Source organism: Mustela nigripes, chromosome 12 (assembly GCF_022355385.1).
Source record: "Mustela nigripes isolate SB6536 chromosome 12, MUSNIG.SB6536, whole genome shotgun sequence".
Taxonomy (NCBI): domain Eukaryota; kingdom Metazoa; phylum Chordata; class Mammalia; order Carnivora; family Mustelidae; genus Mustela; species Mustela nigripes.
The window spans coordinates 99,661,614-99,678,387 of NC_081568.1; the positions used below are offsets into that span (position 1 = coordinate 99,661,614).

Consider the following 16,774-nt stretch of genomic DNA (forward strand, 5'->3'; position numbering starts at 1 on the left):
CCAATGCTGGCTGGGCATATACAGCGAACAGGCGGGCAGGGAGGGAGGAGGAAATGGAAAGGACAAGTAGGGGGGGGTTGGGGAGAATGGAGAGGGAGCATATGGGCAAGAGTGTGGAGGGAGGAGGGTTTGGTGTTGGTTCCTCTAGAAGAGAAAATGTATTGGATAGCTGCTTTAAAATCAAACTTGAGTCCCTCTTGCTAAATGTGAAAATCACCCGTGGAAAATTGCCTCCCTCTCTGCCGCCACCGCAGAGCTCCTGGATCTGTGTTGATCGGAAACTTCTAAACACGTTCTTCACAAACATAACTAGGCAGCCATGCATTCTGATAAGGGCTTAAGGCAAATGAGGCAGCCAATCTGTAAACATGTAATGTGGTATCTTTTCCTCCCTTGTGATCGTTTTACTGATAGACCTGTACATTTATGAATACAATGATAATAGTACTTTAAAAGGCTGGCACTTTAGAGTTCATAAAAATTTTTTTTTTTTGCTTAGAGTTTTCAACAACCCAGTGACCTACACAAACTGGATATTATCCTGTTTCCTGACAAAGAATCTGAGGCATCGATTAGATCCGTTCATTGTCCCAGAGCAGCTAAGTGGTGGTAGAGCCAAGACTCACACCCAGGGCTTGAGTTTCCAAGAATGGGATCCCCACATCCTCTTCCTTCTGCCATGCCTGGCTGCCAGCTAAGCCACAGGCCACTTCCCAATCAGCAGAAGAGATCAAAGAGAATGGATGGCTTAAGGAGGGGTGGGCATGCGGACAAAGTTTTTAGAGTCTCCTGGTTTTTAAAAACCCCGTGTTAAATACATGGATGTCTACTAATCAAACCACTGGCTTATAACTCTTTTACTCATCATTTTCTCTGAATTTATAAATTTGGCTATCTTCCCAATACATTCAGGACTTTTGAACATGGTTCCTTCAGTGGATCAGTCTTCAGAATGGAGATTATGGTTTCTGTCCCATGGGGACCTGGAGGTTTAGTTCTATGTGGTGGCCCGTAATTGCCCCTCTGTCCCCATGAACCACAGGAAGTCCCTGGATACAACTGGTTCTTTCCTTTTTGACTGAATTTTATCTGTTTCTTCAATATCTGTATTTGTGGGCACAGTGATGACAACACATTATATTTACAGGACATTATAGTTGAAGAAGAGCTTTACTCTTGCATATGCCCTACCCCCTGCTTCTCCTCCCCACAAGGTCCCCTACTTGGCCATGAGGTTGAGAGCATGTGTCACTATTGTAATTTGACAGATTGACATTTGGAACATGGAGAGACTAAGTACTGTGTCCATTTAATACAACTAAAAAGTGGTAAACCAGGAACCACTAACTCCTAAGCTTCTAATCCCAAATCCCGAACTCTTGCCATTCTGCCTGTTGGTTTTGTTGCCCTCTCCCACACCAACCACAAAAACTCTGCTAAGCCAAGGATAATCCATCATGATTGACAAATACAACTCCAAGCACATGCTGGACTATTGGTAAGGCAATAGGGTCCTCCTTCTGGATAGAAAGTGGGGCACTTCCTCTTCTGTGATCCCACAGCACCTGGACACATCTCACAGCTAGAACCTGCTACTCCATGGTGATTTACATATACTTATCTGTGCTTCTCAAGGGAATAGAAGTCCTTAAGCCTGTCCATTAATACTTGATGAATACCCTGCAGATGAATATTTTTTTTCCTCCAAAAGGAGGTCCACAGTTCTTATGAAATCTAACTCCTACTCTGAAAGGAGGATGAGAGAAGTTAAAAATCACTGTTCCGCTCTGTAAGCTCAGCAAACCTGGTGTGCCCACTTTTACCACAGGTACTTTCCTGTTCCTATGCTGGATGGATGCTTGTATGCATGGCTCCAAGCTTTCTGTAAAGCTCTTGTCCCACAATTGACTGAACTATTGTGCAAACTAAATGACACTAGACAGGACCCAATCGATGGGACAGAATTTTGGGGAAAAAGATTTGAAATTGGAAAAAAAAAAAAGTTCAACTCTCAATCCTATTATCTGTTCTATGACTGACTTACACCCACCATTCTTCTCTCAGTCTCCCCATCCCCCTCACTGTCCCCTCTCACTGAGAGGAGGACTCACACATCCCCAGGCTCAGCAGAACACATGAGGAAATTAGATGGTCTGTGTTCCAGCCCTGACTGGTTATACGTTTTACATTTTATAGCTATTTCCCTGTCAGAATTATAAATCTACCAAAAAATAATCTTAAATGAAGCCTATCAGAAAAGTGCAGCTCAGCAAAATGTCTTTTTCTTTACAAATACTGAATAAGTAATATGTACACACTGTGGTTTCAGAGAGTGTCCAAACTAGGGGGGTGATTTGAGACTTCAGTACCTCATCCCTGAGTGCTGGACTGATTTCAAGTAGATAATTAAAGTCAATGGTAACTGGCATGTGAAATCTAACACCCATCCTCTACCCTCTGGGTTTCATAGGTCAAAGACAATAAATCTGTCATAAGTCAAGACAAAGGGCCACCAGGGAGTGACAAACGGCTCTCAGGTTTAAATGTTGTCAGAATGGCCAGTGCAGGTACAAGACTGGTAAACACGCCAATCTTCCCTCTAACCTAGGCTGAACAGCCCTGAAGGAAAACTGGCCAGGCCTCTCAACATGTTGGCCATTGCCAAGCCCTGACAGCCTGGAAACAAGCAGAGAATGGGAGAAATGTGCTGGAGAACGGCGCTCATCTGTCCTGCCAACACTCAACATCACTGGGGCCAGAATCAGTCATTGGGGATTTTCGTACAGCTGTGGATAAGCTGTACACTAGAACTACCTGGGGGCTGACCCTGACTCTGGATTTGGTGTTAAATACCAAAGGGTATAAAGTATCCTGCCAAGGACAAACATTTACAACCCTGCATTCCTCTCCTAGTGATTCGTATTCTTTTCCGTGTTAGATTAGAAAGAGGCGGCAGGGTACAATCAGCAGATTGAATGTCAAATCAAAAGTCCTAAGGTCGAGGATCTATTTAACTGGTGGACAAAAGACATCCTAGTATTCAGGAGGTCGCTTGGACTTCTTTCTTACACCATTATGATAAGAAGGAGGAGAATTCTTTGTAGTTTATCATCTCCTTTCTACATTATCTTATCTTCGCAACTCCATGAGGTAAACAGAGCTGGTGTTATGGTTCTGAGTGTGCAGATATGAAATTGGAGATCAGACTTTGAGTAGCTTGCCGAGGTACACATAGGAATTGCTAGAGCTGGGTCCTAAGTTTTCCGACTTCGGGACCAGGATTCATTCCAGCACGGTCTTTCCCTAGCAGATTGTGAGCACTCTGCCAGTTCCTATAGTCCTGCTCAGATGGTCCCTCACACCAGCAAATGCCCTTATTCCTGAAACTCCTTTATAAAGAGGACCTGGATCTAAAAGGTACTCCTTTGGTAGAATAAGCTTTATTTTTAGTAGTTTAATTATAAAATATTGCCACACTTATCATTATGTTACTTTAACCTCTAGAACAATAACAAATCCTGTCGAAGGCATTTGAAAAAATTTAAAACATTTGGAAGTCATTATTTATGAGAAGTTTGCATTGTTCATAAAGTTCCAAAAATAACTCTTAAGGGCCTACCAGGCACTGCCCGGGGCGTTAGGAAGAGACAAAGTGGTCAAGACAAGGTCCCTTCTCTACAGAGCTTAAAACAGAGGAAGTCAAATAAGAACAGGTAAATGCATATTTTGCACAAATACCTATATCAGGACAAGGGCAGAGGATTCTGAAAGCGCCAGGGAAAAAAGGGCATTCGGTTCAGTAGTGGTAGTGAGGGAAAGACTTCCAGGAGGAAGAACATCAATGCCAACAATTTTGGAGAATAGGATTTGGGGGAACTTTTCTAGCTTTGTCTTCCCTCTAGGACCACTGGAGAACATTGGCCAACATAAAAGCACTATCCTTTCTCACTTCCCTGTTTTACCCATACCATCCCTTAGGCAAAATGTCTTCTCTTGAATTTAATCCTGTGTCTTCTTTCTTATCTTTCAAGGCTAAACTGTTGCCTTTGCTAGGAAGCCCTCTTAGTTTCACTTCTGTTTCTTAAAATAAGAAAGATTCTAAATTCAAGTTCTATTACATTCTCTTGGTCTTTCAGAAACCCTAGGCTCCTCAGTTACATTTAGTCATTAAAAGGTCACAATGCCTGCCATGTCTATTTTTTCCTGTTTTAAATAAAAGACACTCTATGCTCCTTGAATGTTACTGGGGAAGCCTAGTGGGGAGAATTATGGCCAGACTTCTAAGGCTTGTGTTATTACAGCCTCTTGATGGTGAGCCAAAGCCAGAGGAGTAAGAGGTGAAATTGCCCTTTCTCTGTTCCTTGGATCCCAGTTGGGGTATGTGAAGCACTCTGAAGGGTAACCACCATCTGGATCTTTGGTCAACTGGTGGCAAATTTGGGCGAAAACAAGTCAACTTTGCCAGACAGAAGACCTCAATTTTTTCATTCGAGAATTATATACCAGTTCTTTCAGCCATCAGCAAATCTTTACAAATGGGACCAAAACAACTTTCTTCAGAGATACCGTGAGGACTAAAGAGAGAGACAATATTTATAGTATAGAGTTTTGCACACTCTAGATGTCCTAACAGTAAGTTACAGATGTTTAATCCTAAATTCAGCCAAATATGGTATGGACTCTACAAATAGCAATTTTCTATAATTTGAGCTACCAAATATTTTCCTTAGTGCCCACTAGAAATGGCTGACAATGGTTCTGCTCTGTGAAACACCTCCGTCAGCTCTCTTAAAGACAAGATCATTCAGAGAAGAACAATGGATTTTTACTTTTTTAAATAGAGTTGATAAAGAAACTCTAATTTGAACTTTGCTATTGACATGTTGGTATCCCTTTATAATGGGGGTAGTAATAGAAAATCAAGGGGTCTATGTTCATTTTTATAACAACTCCATTGAGCCATTTCCTGGCTTTTCATATTTTGTGTTATTGCCTTGTTCTCCTTTATTTTGAAAAGAAACTCTTTTCCTGTGGCATGCCATTTTATCTCTTTATTTGCTTGCAATAAGATATCAGCCTAATATTGGCAGAGCAACCTACTACAATGATTCTTTGTTCTGGAGAGGGAAAAATGCATGAATAGTACATTATTAAAATAGAGAAGGAAGTGTATTTCCTTTCATTTGTTATTTACCTAGTGGATATTGTCATGGTAGCAGGTGCTTTACAAAAGACAAAGTGAAGCAAAATACAGTGCACTTAGATCTTGTGTCTAATATGAAGATCTCAGAGTATTTACCAAACACCGACTCATAAATCAACTCACTTCAGGTACAATGCAAATGTTGCTTTAAATTTATAGACAACTTTATGGAAACCCCATGCTATCAAGCACTGTATAGACCACCTCACTTGGTCTCTGAGGAAAGGTGAAACCAAAGTAGGGGACTTTTGAAGAAAAACTGGTTGGGGGGGGGGGAGGGACAGAGGTAACAAATAGAAGAGAAACACGGGAACTAAAAGCTAAACCAATGAATTTCATAGACAACTGACAGATAGCTCTGGATTCTAAATCAAATGCATACTTAACGGCTGTCAGAGTCAATGTTTTACTTATCTTAAACTTGGCTCTTATCTGTGTCTAACACATTCATTACATCCAAAGCTGTTTTTTTTCTGCGCAGAAAATTCTTCTAAATTTCTTTAAGATATTTATAGCCTAGATTGTATTTTTATATTCACGAAGCTGAAATAATAATTACATATAATTTGCTACACACCCTGTTGGTGTCAAAATTGAAATCACGAAAACCTCATCATTTCTGCTCTCCCTAAATTCTGAATTTGTGAGAAGATAAACAGAAACCAGTGGAAGATGATGCTTGTGAGGTTTGTCAGATAATGCTTCAAAGGGCCCATTCCTGTGATGGGGTAAAGACTAAAGGTGACAGGCAGCAGCCTTTTAGAGGGTCCCAGACTTCAGACCCTTACTATTGCCTCTGTAGACCTTCATAAAGAGGGTAGTCACATCTGATCTCTTCTGGGGAGAGTGTGGTGAGCCCAAAGCCCAGAAATAAACTGGAAAGCAGAGAGCCCACAGACAAGTCTTCCAGTGACTATTTCAGGACAGGCAACCGGAGACCATGGCCATACGGAGGCATCTGAGCTTTAGCTGCCATCCACTATTGGGGTTCAGAGCTCTCTGGATCTGGGCTGGTGGCTGTAGCCTAGTGAATGAATGTCTATTGCCTCAGGGCTGAGCAGCCTCCTGGGAACAGTGCTGGAGGGTAGAGAGTCTGGGCCCACTGCAACCTGGTGGAGTAGCAAGCAAAATTCCACTCTAGAGGAGGACCGATGAATTCCAGGAAGCAGCTCATTCTGCAAGGAAGGAGCCAGGATTAGGGCCCAAGAAAGTAACAGAGTCTTAGGGTTCCAAGAGAATATGGGAGGAGTCCACTTTCTGGCAGCTTGGCCTTTATCTATGCCTGGCCCCACCCCACAGGCCACATGTTTAGATAGCTCCTGGGGAAAGAGAACAATAGGACCGAACCTTAGAACAGCTGTATCAATAAATACTTTCACTCAGTAGAGCCTACACCTCACATTCAGCACAGTACAACCCAAGGAGGGGAGCCCTCTCCCCTTCTACCGTAGATGATTGCACCCTTTGAACATGGCTATGCCTGCCAAGGTCAGCATGAGAGACCCCAGGACCTGGGAGAACAAGGCAGAAGAGATACAGCCCTGGGAGTGAGACCCCCAGAATGACCTGAGGGAGAAAATGGAACATTATTAGAGTACTCATGAGGACTGTGAAAAAATAAAGTATTTGGGGTTCAGATTCAAGTAACTGTACTTCTGAACATTTACAACTTCTCCACATTTGCCATTTTCATGATCCTCTGTTTTATAACCAATAAATGACAAGGGACTGTGTATTTGTTTGGGGAGAATATGAGGAACTAAGACCAAGACTTACTTCACAAACTTACTGGGAAGAGCAGATCAAAGGAATACAGAGAATTGCTGGTAGGAAAAGGGGTAATAGACTAAGATTTTAGTTTCTGCACTAAAAAGCAGAGTTTGTAGACCCTGAAGATCCCTTACAAGGTTTGCTAAGAAAAATAATAGAGGGGCACCTGGGTGGCTCAGTGGGTTAAGCCGCCGCCTTTGGCTCAGGTCATGATCTCAGGGTCCTGGGATCGAGTCCCGCATCGGGCTCTCTGCTCGGCAGGGAGCCTGCTTCCTCCTCTCTCTCTCTCTCTGCCTGGCTCTCTGCCTACTTGTGATTTCTCTCTGTCAAATAAATAAATAAAATCTTTAAAAAAAAAAAAGAAAGAAAGAAAAAGAAAAATAATAGAAATGTTTTTAAGATCAGGGTAGGAAATGGATTTTTAAATTTCATATAGGAACAGACTATATAGAACCATTTGCATAATTCTTCCATTCAACTAGCATGCTTGTTTACAAATAAATCTTGTATATATAGAATCTGACCATGTACTAGATTTTTTTCTTTTAATTTCCTACATATAAACTCCTACTAATGTTTTTTGACAAAACTATGATTCCAAGGCCCTATAAACCTTCTATTGATAACACTTCAGACCCATCAGTTGAGCTGAGTTTCTATGTAGGCTTTAAAGGACTAGAATCCTATTTCCTCTTCTATTTAGACTCTTGTGGGGATCTGAACAGCTCCTTCCAACCATCAGGACCAGTTAGGGAGGTGATACTGTGTCTGAATACAGACTGCAAGAGGTTTCTGTGACAGGTCAGGAAACCCAAAGGGTCCAAACAAAATGGAACTTTCTTGGGGCCCCTGGGTGGCTCAGTGGGTTAAGCCTCTGCCTTTGACTCAGGTCATGCGCTCAGGGTCCTGGGATCGAGCCTGCATCGAGCCCTCTGCCCGGCAGGGAGCCTGCTTCCCCCTCTCTCTCTTTGCCTGCCTTTCTGTCTACTTGTGATCTCTTTCTCTGTCAAATAAATAAATAAAATCTTAAAAAAAAAAAAAAGAACCTTCTAAATGCTAATGGGGCTGTGCATATATGTGTGTGTACAAAGCAAAGCACTCAAAACAGGCAGCCTCCTCTTGCCCAGCTTGGTTTTCCAAGAAGAACAGTAACATTCATGATGAGGGTACAGTTTATGCTCAATGCAAGCTCACCTTACTCTTCTTGTTTACATCTTTATAACTTGGGACCTTCTGGTTGTGTTCTCTTCAGGGTCTGTGCAGTGGTCTGTGATGGCCGCTGTTAGAAAGTGGGGACCCCTGCCTGGCAGGAACCAGTAGGACTACCTCAATTAAATGTGTTAACTTCAGTGTTGAGAAACAAATCAACTATTCCACAAATGCTTTCTGTGCCAAATCAGATTTTTCCTTCCTTGTACTTCCTAGTTCATTTCCATCTGTTGGGCCCTCATTTCTCTGTTTATGATCATCCTTCTTTTTGCCCGGCTGCCCAAAACCTGCAGCAAGCTGCCTCCATGCTAACCGGCAGAGGAAAGGAAGAAACAATGAGAACCTTCCACCTACCTTTTGACTTCTTTGCCTGAACTCTTTCCTTCCCTTTTTTATGTCTCTTGACTTCCTTAAAACACTTCCACCTTCTTTATTTGTATCCAGTGAGTTAGCCTTTAGCACCGTGAGTCCAAGGTTAAAAATCAATGTGCTCATGAGGAAACATTTCCATTTTGATTATGTTGCCTGTTCCTCGACAGGTTCTAAGACCTATCCAGAAATGAACAAAGCTATTATAGGTAGCCTTGCAACTTTTTAAACTTTTTTATATTCCCAGTTCTTCCACAGTTGTACGGCATATAATCTCTCTTCAGCTCTGTTTCCCCAAATGACTTTCCAACTTTAATACAAAATTGGAACAAGAACTAGAACATGAGTGCTTCACTTTGAGCAAAAAGAAATCTGGTCAAGATCCAAGAATCCTGAGGATGGGATCTACAAACAGACGAGCTACAGATTCCATCTCTGCACTGATCTATCTCTTTGCCCATTTACCCATTCTCTCTGTCCCTCCTGTATCTCCATCTCTTCTTCTCCATGCTGTCACTGTAGCGTCTGCAGCTCATAGTGCTCCCTGTCCTCCTAGACTGTAACTGTCACTCAGGAGCCACTGTCCCTATAGAGCTTAAAATTCTCAAAGGCAGACTTTTGCTCTCTCTCCCACTCCCTGCACTCCAACCTCTTCCCCTACACTTGTAATCTCGAAGGACACAATGAGTACTGCCCACCGATCCCCCCACTGCAACAGGGGAGAGCCTGTCTGAGAACACAGGCAACTGTGATAAAGTGACCCAAGAGATGGAGAAGAATAAGGTCCTCAAGAGGACAGGGACAATCTGATACACTTGTGTTTTCTTCAATATGAAGATGGTCTCCAGAAAAATCTTACCATCAACTTTAACCATCTCATTTTTGATACCTGACAGTTTGGCATCTGTTTCAACATGCTTTTTCTCTGTTGACTTCTTTTTCTTCTTTTGTTGATGCTAAGGGTGAATCTAAACAGGAACACTGCTCAAATTAATGAACTAGGCTGTCTGCCTCCTTTTCATACAGTTTTGAAGTCTCGGGCACATCCTGATCTCTCTCCTATAAAATACAATCTTCTAGAAAACAAAGGCAACTAGATTTTACAGGCAACCTCAGAGACATGCTCATCAAATTCATTCCTGTTTAATATGTTTAATATTTCTTAATTGTTCATCTGCAAGACCTAAAGTTGTTCATTGTGAGAAGAGGTCTAATTTGGGTGTTAATTTGCAAATAAAGGTCAGGAAAAGTTTGTATAAATGATTTCTGTGAATGTATGTATGTAAAATATCTTCTAAAATTTTAGCAAACCAGCAATGAAATCTTCCTGGGAAGAATAATCCAGAGATAATCACCTTGCCTTGGAATAATTTTATCACAGTCCATCTTTGTGAGCTTCTTGAGCAATCTAAAGGGTGAGGTTAGACCCTCATTATGAACTATTTACATACATCGTTTGAGATGATGGGAAAGTAATTTCAAGAATTCAGAGACTGGTAATGAGTTTCCTTTGAAGTTGGGGAGGGGTGGGCAGTGGGAACAGAATTTGAGGTAATTGCTAGTTGTCTCCAAGGAGTCCAAATGTTGATGAAGCTTCTATCCTTAATAATTGAAGATGCTAGCCTCAGAGAGAGACAGAGGGATGTCGTCAGTAACCCTCTGGACATTTCAGAAGCCTGCATCCCAGTCTGTCAGTGTACTATCTTAACCCCCCTTTCACTGTTCCATCTCTGTACTTGCTGTGCCTTCCACTGGAGGCATGGAGAAAAACAGCCAAAAGCTTAAAGAATGTAAGAATGAAAGCTTAGGAAACTTGGCTCTGACAGCATCCCACAATGCAGTTATAAAACCTCCGCCTCTCTGCCCAAAGTGACCTTCTAGAGGACAAGGGTAACAGGGATACCTCTTCCAGGCATGTTCAGGAAATCAACAAATGTTTGCCCCACTCTTTGATGTTTATGAGCTCTGCATCTGGGTTAAGTCCAAGTAAGGCATCCATAAGAAACCCTTTCCTAGGAGAAAAGTACAACTCTGGGCATGCTTTTTTCTTCCCATTCATTTAAGTCTCTGCTGTTAGACTCGTGAGAACTTGACTCCAATGAATCATGCCATGCTCAGAATATTCTCCCAGGATCTGCTACTGAGAGATCTCAAAGCCCATTTCCAGCATTCTGCGTTTGGCCTGGGTCAGCCTTCATCCAATTGAAGTGACTTTTGGCACAGCTTTGGGGGTTAGGGGAATTCTAATGGGAAAGTACAAGGAGCTGTGGTCATCTCTTATGCCAATTCCCTAAGCATCTCCGATCTAAAGGCATTTTATAGCCATACCAGCAAAGCACCTAGAGGTAATGGAGAATGAAGAAGATGGCCACAGGTTGCCCAGAAACCAAGACAAGGACATGACTTCATCTTAACAAAATGCATCTGCAATGACTCAATTTCTAAACAAGTTCCCATTCTGAGCTAGCTAATGGAGGTAAAGATTTCAACACAAAAAACTGGGGTGAGGGGAGGACAACTCAGCCCATGACAATATCTAAATCTGTGATTCCCGAATGCTGGTCCAGGACTGAAACAGATCAAAATGCAACCTCCGTGTCAGATAAATTTCTCCCAGAGAGTCTTGTCTGCTGCATTAGCATCTAGGTTTCACTACATCACCCTGAAGGTCCTTGCATCCCTGTACATACTTTGCCCTGGGCAGACCCTTGGTCTGCAACTGACTGCTCCCCCCACTCCCCAGCCCACCCCACCCCACCCGGACCCAGGGAGGGCAGGAGAAGCAACTGGTCAGGTGGCTCTTTTTTCTTGATTTTTGGGGCTCATGCAAGATTTGGACCCTGTCAAGGAAGGGGGCCAACAGAACGTCCTTTCTGAGCGACAACCTCTTATACCACAGGAGTTCTTAAAATCACTTAAAGTGAAACAATACAAAGACAATTGTATTTACCAGAAGGAATAGGCTGGCTCAGCCCTCTGAGAGCACGTTCAAATCACAACAGACGTCTCTCCGATTGTCTTCATGGGAGAGTAACTGATCCGGCCACCTAAAGGATTTAGTTTTGTTGAGTAGGATATTCAAGGTTGGGGGCACCATTTAATTGTTCAAATCAATCAAAGCAAGACTGACTTCTGCCACAAATCTTCCTTCTCTGCCCTTCCTCGACTCATGACCACCCCTGTCCCATCCCCCCATCTTAAAAATGGGTGAGTGTTAATCTTACAGGGAATATAGTAATTAATTATAGTATTAAATATATTAAATATTAGTATTAGTAAGTATTAGTATTAAATATGGTAATTAATTAAATAAATAAATTTAATTAATTACTATGAATATAGTAATTAATTACAGGGAATATAGTAATAAATTGTCATGACCTCAGACACCCACAAGTACCACCCGACCCAGAACAGTCCAAGTTCAATGAAATTACACCAGGAACGAGGTTCCCATTTACACTGACATTGTTTTGAGAAACAGGATTTGGGCACTGAATATGGTTTTTAAATGTAGCTCCTAGACACTGATATTGGGGCTCCATTTCATATTGTAGAACACAGATTTTCAAGTAGACAAACTTATAACAAGAAAACAGGCATCTAGGGGCGCCTGGGTGGCTCAGTGGGTTAAAGCCTCTGCTTTCGGCTCAGGTCATGATCCCAGGGTCCTGGGATCGAGCCCCACATCGGGCTCTCTGCTCAGCAGGGAGCCTGCTTCCACTTCTCTCTCTGCCTGCCTCTCTGCCTACTTGTGATCTCTGTCTGTCAAATAAATAAATAAAATATTAAAAAAAAAAAAAAAGAAAAAGAAAACAGGCATCTAAAAGGTTATGTGATTAGCTAAAATGTTCTTTCATCATTCTACATTCCAAAATTTTAAATCCATTTTTCTAAATACATGTATGAGTTTAGAGTTGTTGACTGTGTCTCTCAGGAAGGATGGGCCTTTTCCCTGCTCTTTGGGATTAAACTGCCCTTTCAGCAGTACCTGGATAGCTCAGTTGGCTAAGTGTCTGCCTTCAGCTCCGATCATAATCCCAGGGTTCTGGGATTGAGTCCCATATTGGGCGGGCTCCCTGCTCAGCGGGGAGTCTGCTCCTTCTCCCTCTGCTGCTCCCCCTGCTTGTGCACACTGTCTATCTCTCTCAGATAAATAAAATCTTTTGAAAAAAATTCTCCTTTCATATATGAAACAATGATGAGATTTTCAACATATGTTCCTGGTAAAACAAAAACTAGCAATCCTAAAGAGCTCTGCACCCCCGCCTTCCGTTCCATACACACATCACTAGCTTTGACTTTTTTCATGAGGGTGTGATATCCAGAAATCTGGAAGCACTGGTTGAAATGACCAAAAAAGGAAAAAAAGAAAAAAAAAAACTTAAATGGTTTACATGCTACCGTCTACTGCCAAAGATGTTAACCAATGTCTGACGAAGGAACAGAACAATAGAACTGATTTGAAAAAAGAAAAAAACAAAAACAAAAAACTCCTGAAAAGCCAGCCCTGCCTAACTCCAAAGAACATTGTTTCTTAACCCCCTCCCAAACTGAATCTGTGAGGCCAGGGTCTTTATTTCTGCTTGTGGTCCTTGCCGGCTACCATGGGTTTTACACACACTATAATGTTTATTTCCCTCTGTCTGCGATTGCTGGTTGGTGGTGAACAGCCTGTCTCGGACTGTCTAGAGAGCAGGAAGCAGATGGGAAATAAATACAGTTGCAGAGCTCTGGGGGCAAAGCATCAGACAAGACAAGAAGGCCAAGAAATAAACAAACAGGGAGGAGACTGGTCTTTCTGTCTTTCATCCCTGACTCTCAGAGATAAGACCTAAGCAGCAAGAAGTCAATTGGGCTCAGTTTCAAATTCTACCCAGCTAATATACCAGGGTAGTTTCTCCCTTTGAAAAATCTCTCTGTGCATTTTTAAAAAGGGATGATTTAAAATAAGCTCTTAATAAATGATTACAACTCACCTCAGATGCTGTAATCATTACATTAGAGATGTACGGTATGTGAGAATTTGCAATCCTCTCCAACACCTATATGGCACATAAAGGTAGAAACATGTACTTAGATGCATCTTAGGTCTATTAAAACAGAGCTTCAGGCCCAGGTCTGGAAAAGGTCTTTGAATGACGGGAAACCATGACACGACTGCTTCATCATTCTCTCAGTGCCCCTTCTTCTTCCTTCTTCCCTCTCCCCTTGTCAAACCCAGATTTAAGGGCAGAATCTAAAACCAGTCATGGATAGCACATGATAGACTCAAGTCAAAACACGGTCTCTAACTGGAAGTCATTATTCTTACCATAAATACTTTACCCTCAAAGTCCATTTTTTGTTTGATTTTCCTCAGTGAGAATTTCTTCCTTACATTTTCCAGTTACTGTGTAACCTATCTTCAACACTGCCCACCTCACCCCTGGACCAAATGCCGCCTCCTTGGGGTTTGCTGAGGTGATCACCGTGAATATCAGTTCATGCTCTCGAGCTGGGGTGTCCAACTTCTAATCCTGAGTTCCCCACATGCTAGTTGATGAACTCCATCACTGAGTCTGAGCCTCAGTTGCCTTATCTGCAAAATTAGGATGGCAGCATTGCCTTCTTTGTGGGATTGTCAGAGAGTAACCGGGGTAAATGTAAAGTTCTTCGAACAACACTTTGGGTATTAGCTGGTGTTATTACTTTCATTGTATGGTCAGAAATTATTAATGTGAACAGATTTTTCTTGATATTAAAAAAAATGGACATTTAGGGACATCTGGGTGGCTCAGTCAGTTAAGCCGCTGCCTTCAGCTCTGGCCATGATCCCAGGGTCCTGGGATTGAGTCCTGCATCGGGCTCCTTGCTCCACGGGGAGCCTGCTTCTCTCTCTGCCTCTGCCTGCCACTCTTCCTGTTTGTGTGTGCTCTCTCTCTCTCTGACAAATAAATGAATAAAATCTTTTTTAAAAAATGAACATTTAAAGCAATGGGCTCAGCATAAAATAATGAATAATTTAAGAAATGTTTTATTTCTTAAGGTCAGCATCTTACAGGACTCTGTCTTCATGGTCATTTTATGTCCAGTAAGACCATCTTAGTTACATTTTCTTAAAAAGAAAAAAAAACATTGTATTTTAAAGAATCTTCAGGTAGAGGGATGCCTGGGTGGCTCAGTCGTTAAGCATCTGCCTTCAGCTCAGGTCATGATCCCAGCGTCCTGGGATCGAGCCCTGCATGGGGCTCCCTGCTCAGCAGGAAGCCCGCTTTCCCTCTCCTAGGCTCCCTGCTTGTGTTCCCTTTCGCACTCTGTCTCTTTTGGTCAAATAAATAAATAAAATCTTAAAAAAAAAAGAATATTCAGGTAGAATACATGTAGACAGTCTCAACTTTTCATCTTTTTTCCAATATAGGCAATAATCATCTATTACTAATCTAGAACCTAGCATATTTAGTATATATTTTTTAAAGCTTTCACTTATCTATTGATTTTTTAGAGAAGGAACAAGTGAGCAGAGGGGGAGAGAGAATCTTTTTTCTTGAAATTAACATATAATATATTTGTTTCAGGGGCACAGGTCTGTGATTCATCAGTCTTACACAACACCCAGTGCTTACCACAACACATACATTCTCCAGTGCCCATCACCCAGCCATCTCATTCCCTCACCCTTCTTCCCTTCAGTTACCCTCAGTTTGTTTCCAGGAGAAAGAGAGTCTTAAGCAGACTCCCCACTGAGTATGGAGCCTGGGGCTCCATCCCAGGATCCTGAGATCATGACCTGGGCCGAAACCAAGAGTCAGATGCCTAACAGACTGAGCTACCCAAGTGCCCCCTACTTAGTATATCTTGATTCAATACATGCCATAGTTTCTGCAGAATCTGTTTCAGTCTTCTCTCTACTAATTTAAATGCTGTTGAATGAGAATTTTTTTGAAGGGAAGGAATGCCATTCAATGAGTTAGCAAAGCTTAAAAATAATTGGCCATCTTAAAATGCTTACATGTCACAGCGACAACCCAGCACTGATGTCACCAGAGAAGGAAATCCTGTCTGTTAGACAGATGGTATGGCTTTGGTGAGTCCTGGCCTATATTTTTAGGCCATATTGTTACTCTAGGTAATTGAATAAGATGCATTTTGGTAGCAAAGTCTTACCTCAAACCACTGCCTTTAACTGTTAGAGGGATGGTTAAGGATCGTGAGGGGCGGGATCGGAAGCTGCCATATCTCAGCCATCACCCAGTATAAGTGGTCTTCTGCTCTGTTTTCACCAAAAAAGCTGGCAAACAGGATTCATTCTGATGTAAGTTAACTGCTTTTTATTTGGCATCAGATATAAATTGTTAGTTAAAATCAATTTTCTTAGGTTTTATTCGGTAACGGTGAAAGAGCAAACTTTGAGCCATAGTGCAATGAGACTTATGTGTCTGAAGGAAGGGCCTTTCTGGGAATGTCCAGTTCAACCACTGCTCTGGCCAAGTCCTATAGCTTCCCGTGTGTCCCTGCTGCAAAGCTCAAGTCTGACTATTTCATTCTGTACAAGAGATGTTCTATGGATTAAGTGGTCATGTTGTTGAGAAGCAGATAGTGTTTGTTCAGCTTACACGTATTATTACATCTGCTCCGTAATGAGACCACCTCAAGTCTCAATATTTACAGAGACCAGTGTTTAAATTGTATCGCAGTTCTACAATGTCCTCCAAATAATCATCATGTTTTAATTATAAAGTCTTGAGTTTTCAACAGTAGCTTCTGAGTCAAACTTGAGGGTCTGTGTTAGAATCAGAGAGAAGGTAATCTGCCTAAAGCCCTAAGTTTGGCTAGTAATCACCAAGGCATCATAAGCCTATGAGTTGTAACAGACATTTTAATAGTTAGTTTAAGGGAAGAAGATCAGATGGGAAGCTGGGAAGAAAAGCCAGGCTGAGGGGAAAGTTGGGGTGATGACTATACTCTAAGCTCCAAATTAAATCCAGCAGTTGGACCAAAGACCTTATAAGCACTCTAGAAGATACTTTTTAAAAATATAGACTTCACAATTTCTTTGATTTCTGTCTCTATGACTCTAAACATATTTGGAGAACAGTAGAAGAAAAACATTGCAAGTCTCTCTGTCCTAATATAACATTATGTTAAGTATACTGGAAATAAAACTAAAAAATAATTTTTTTAAAAAAGGCACGCTGCGTTTACCCAGTTTTTCATTACAAAAAAGAAAATAAAGACTACAAA

General features: G+C 41.7%; 1 long non-coding RNA gene across 4 annotated transcripts in view; it reads right to left on the reverse strand.

Moving 5' to 3' along the window:
- The window catches only part of LOC132027947 (uncharacterized), a 145,554-nt gene that overhangs the window by 63,900 nt on the left and 64,880 nt on the right, over positions 1 to 16,774 (reverse strand). For 2 of the 4 annotated variants that reach the window (XR_009407269.1, XR_009407270.1), the window contains exons 3-5: positions 15,698 to 15,821; positions 13,531 to 13,596; positions 11,502 to 11,598 (exon numbers count right to left, since the gene is read on the reverse strand). This is a non-coding gene — a long non-coding RNA (uncharacterized LOC132027947). Of the gene's footprint in view, positions 1 to 8,536; positions 8,732 to 11,501; positions 11,599 to 13,530; positions 13,597 to 15,697; positions 15,822 to 16,774 lie in introns of all 4 variants that reach the window. The other 2 variants (XR_009407272.1, XR_009407271.1) reach the window with 2 other exon arrangements.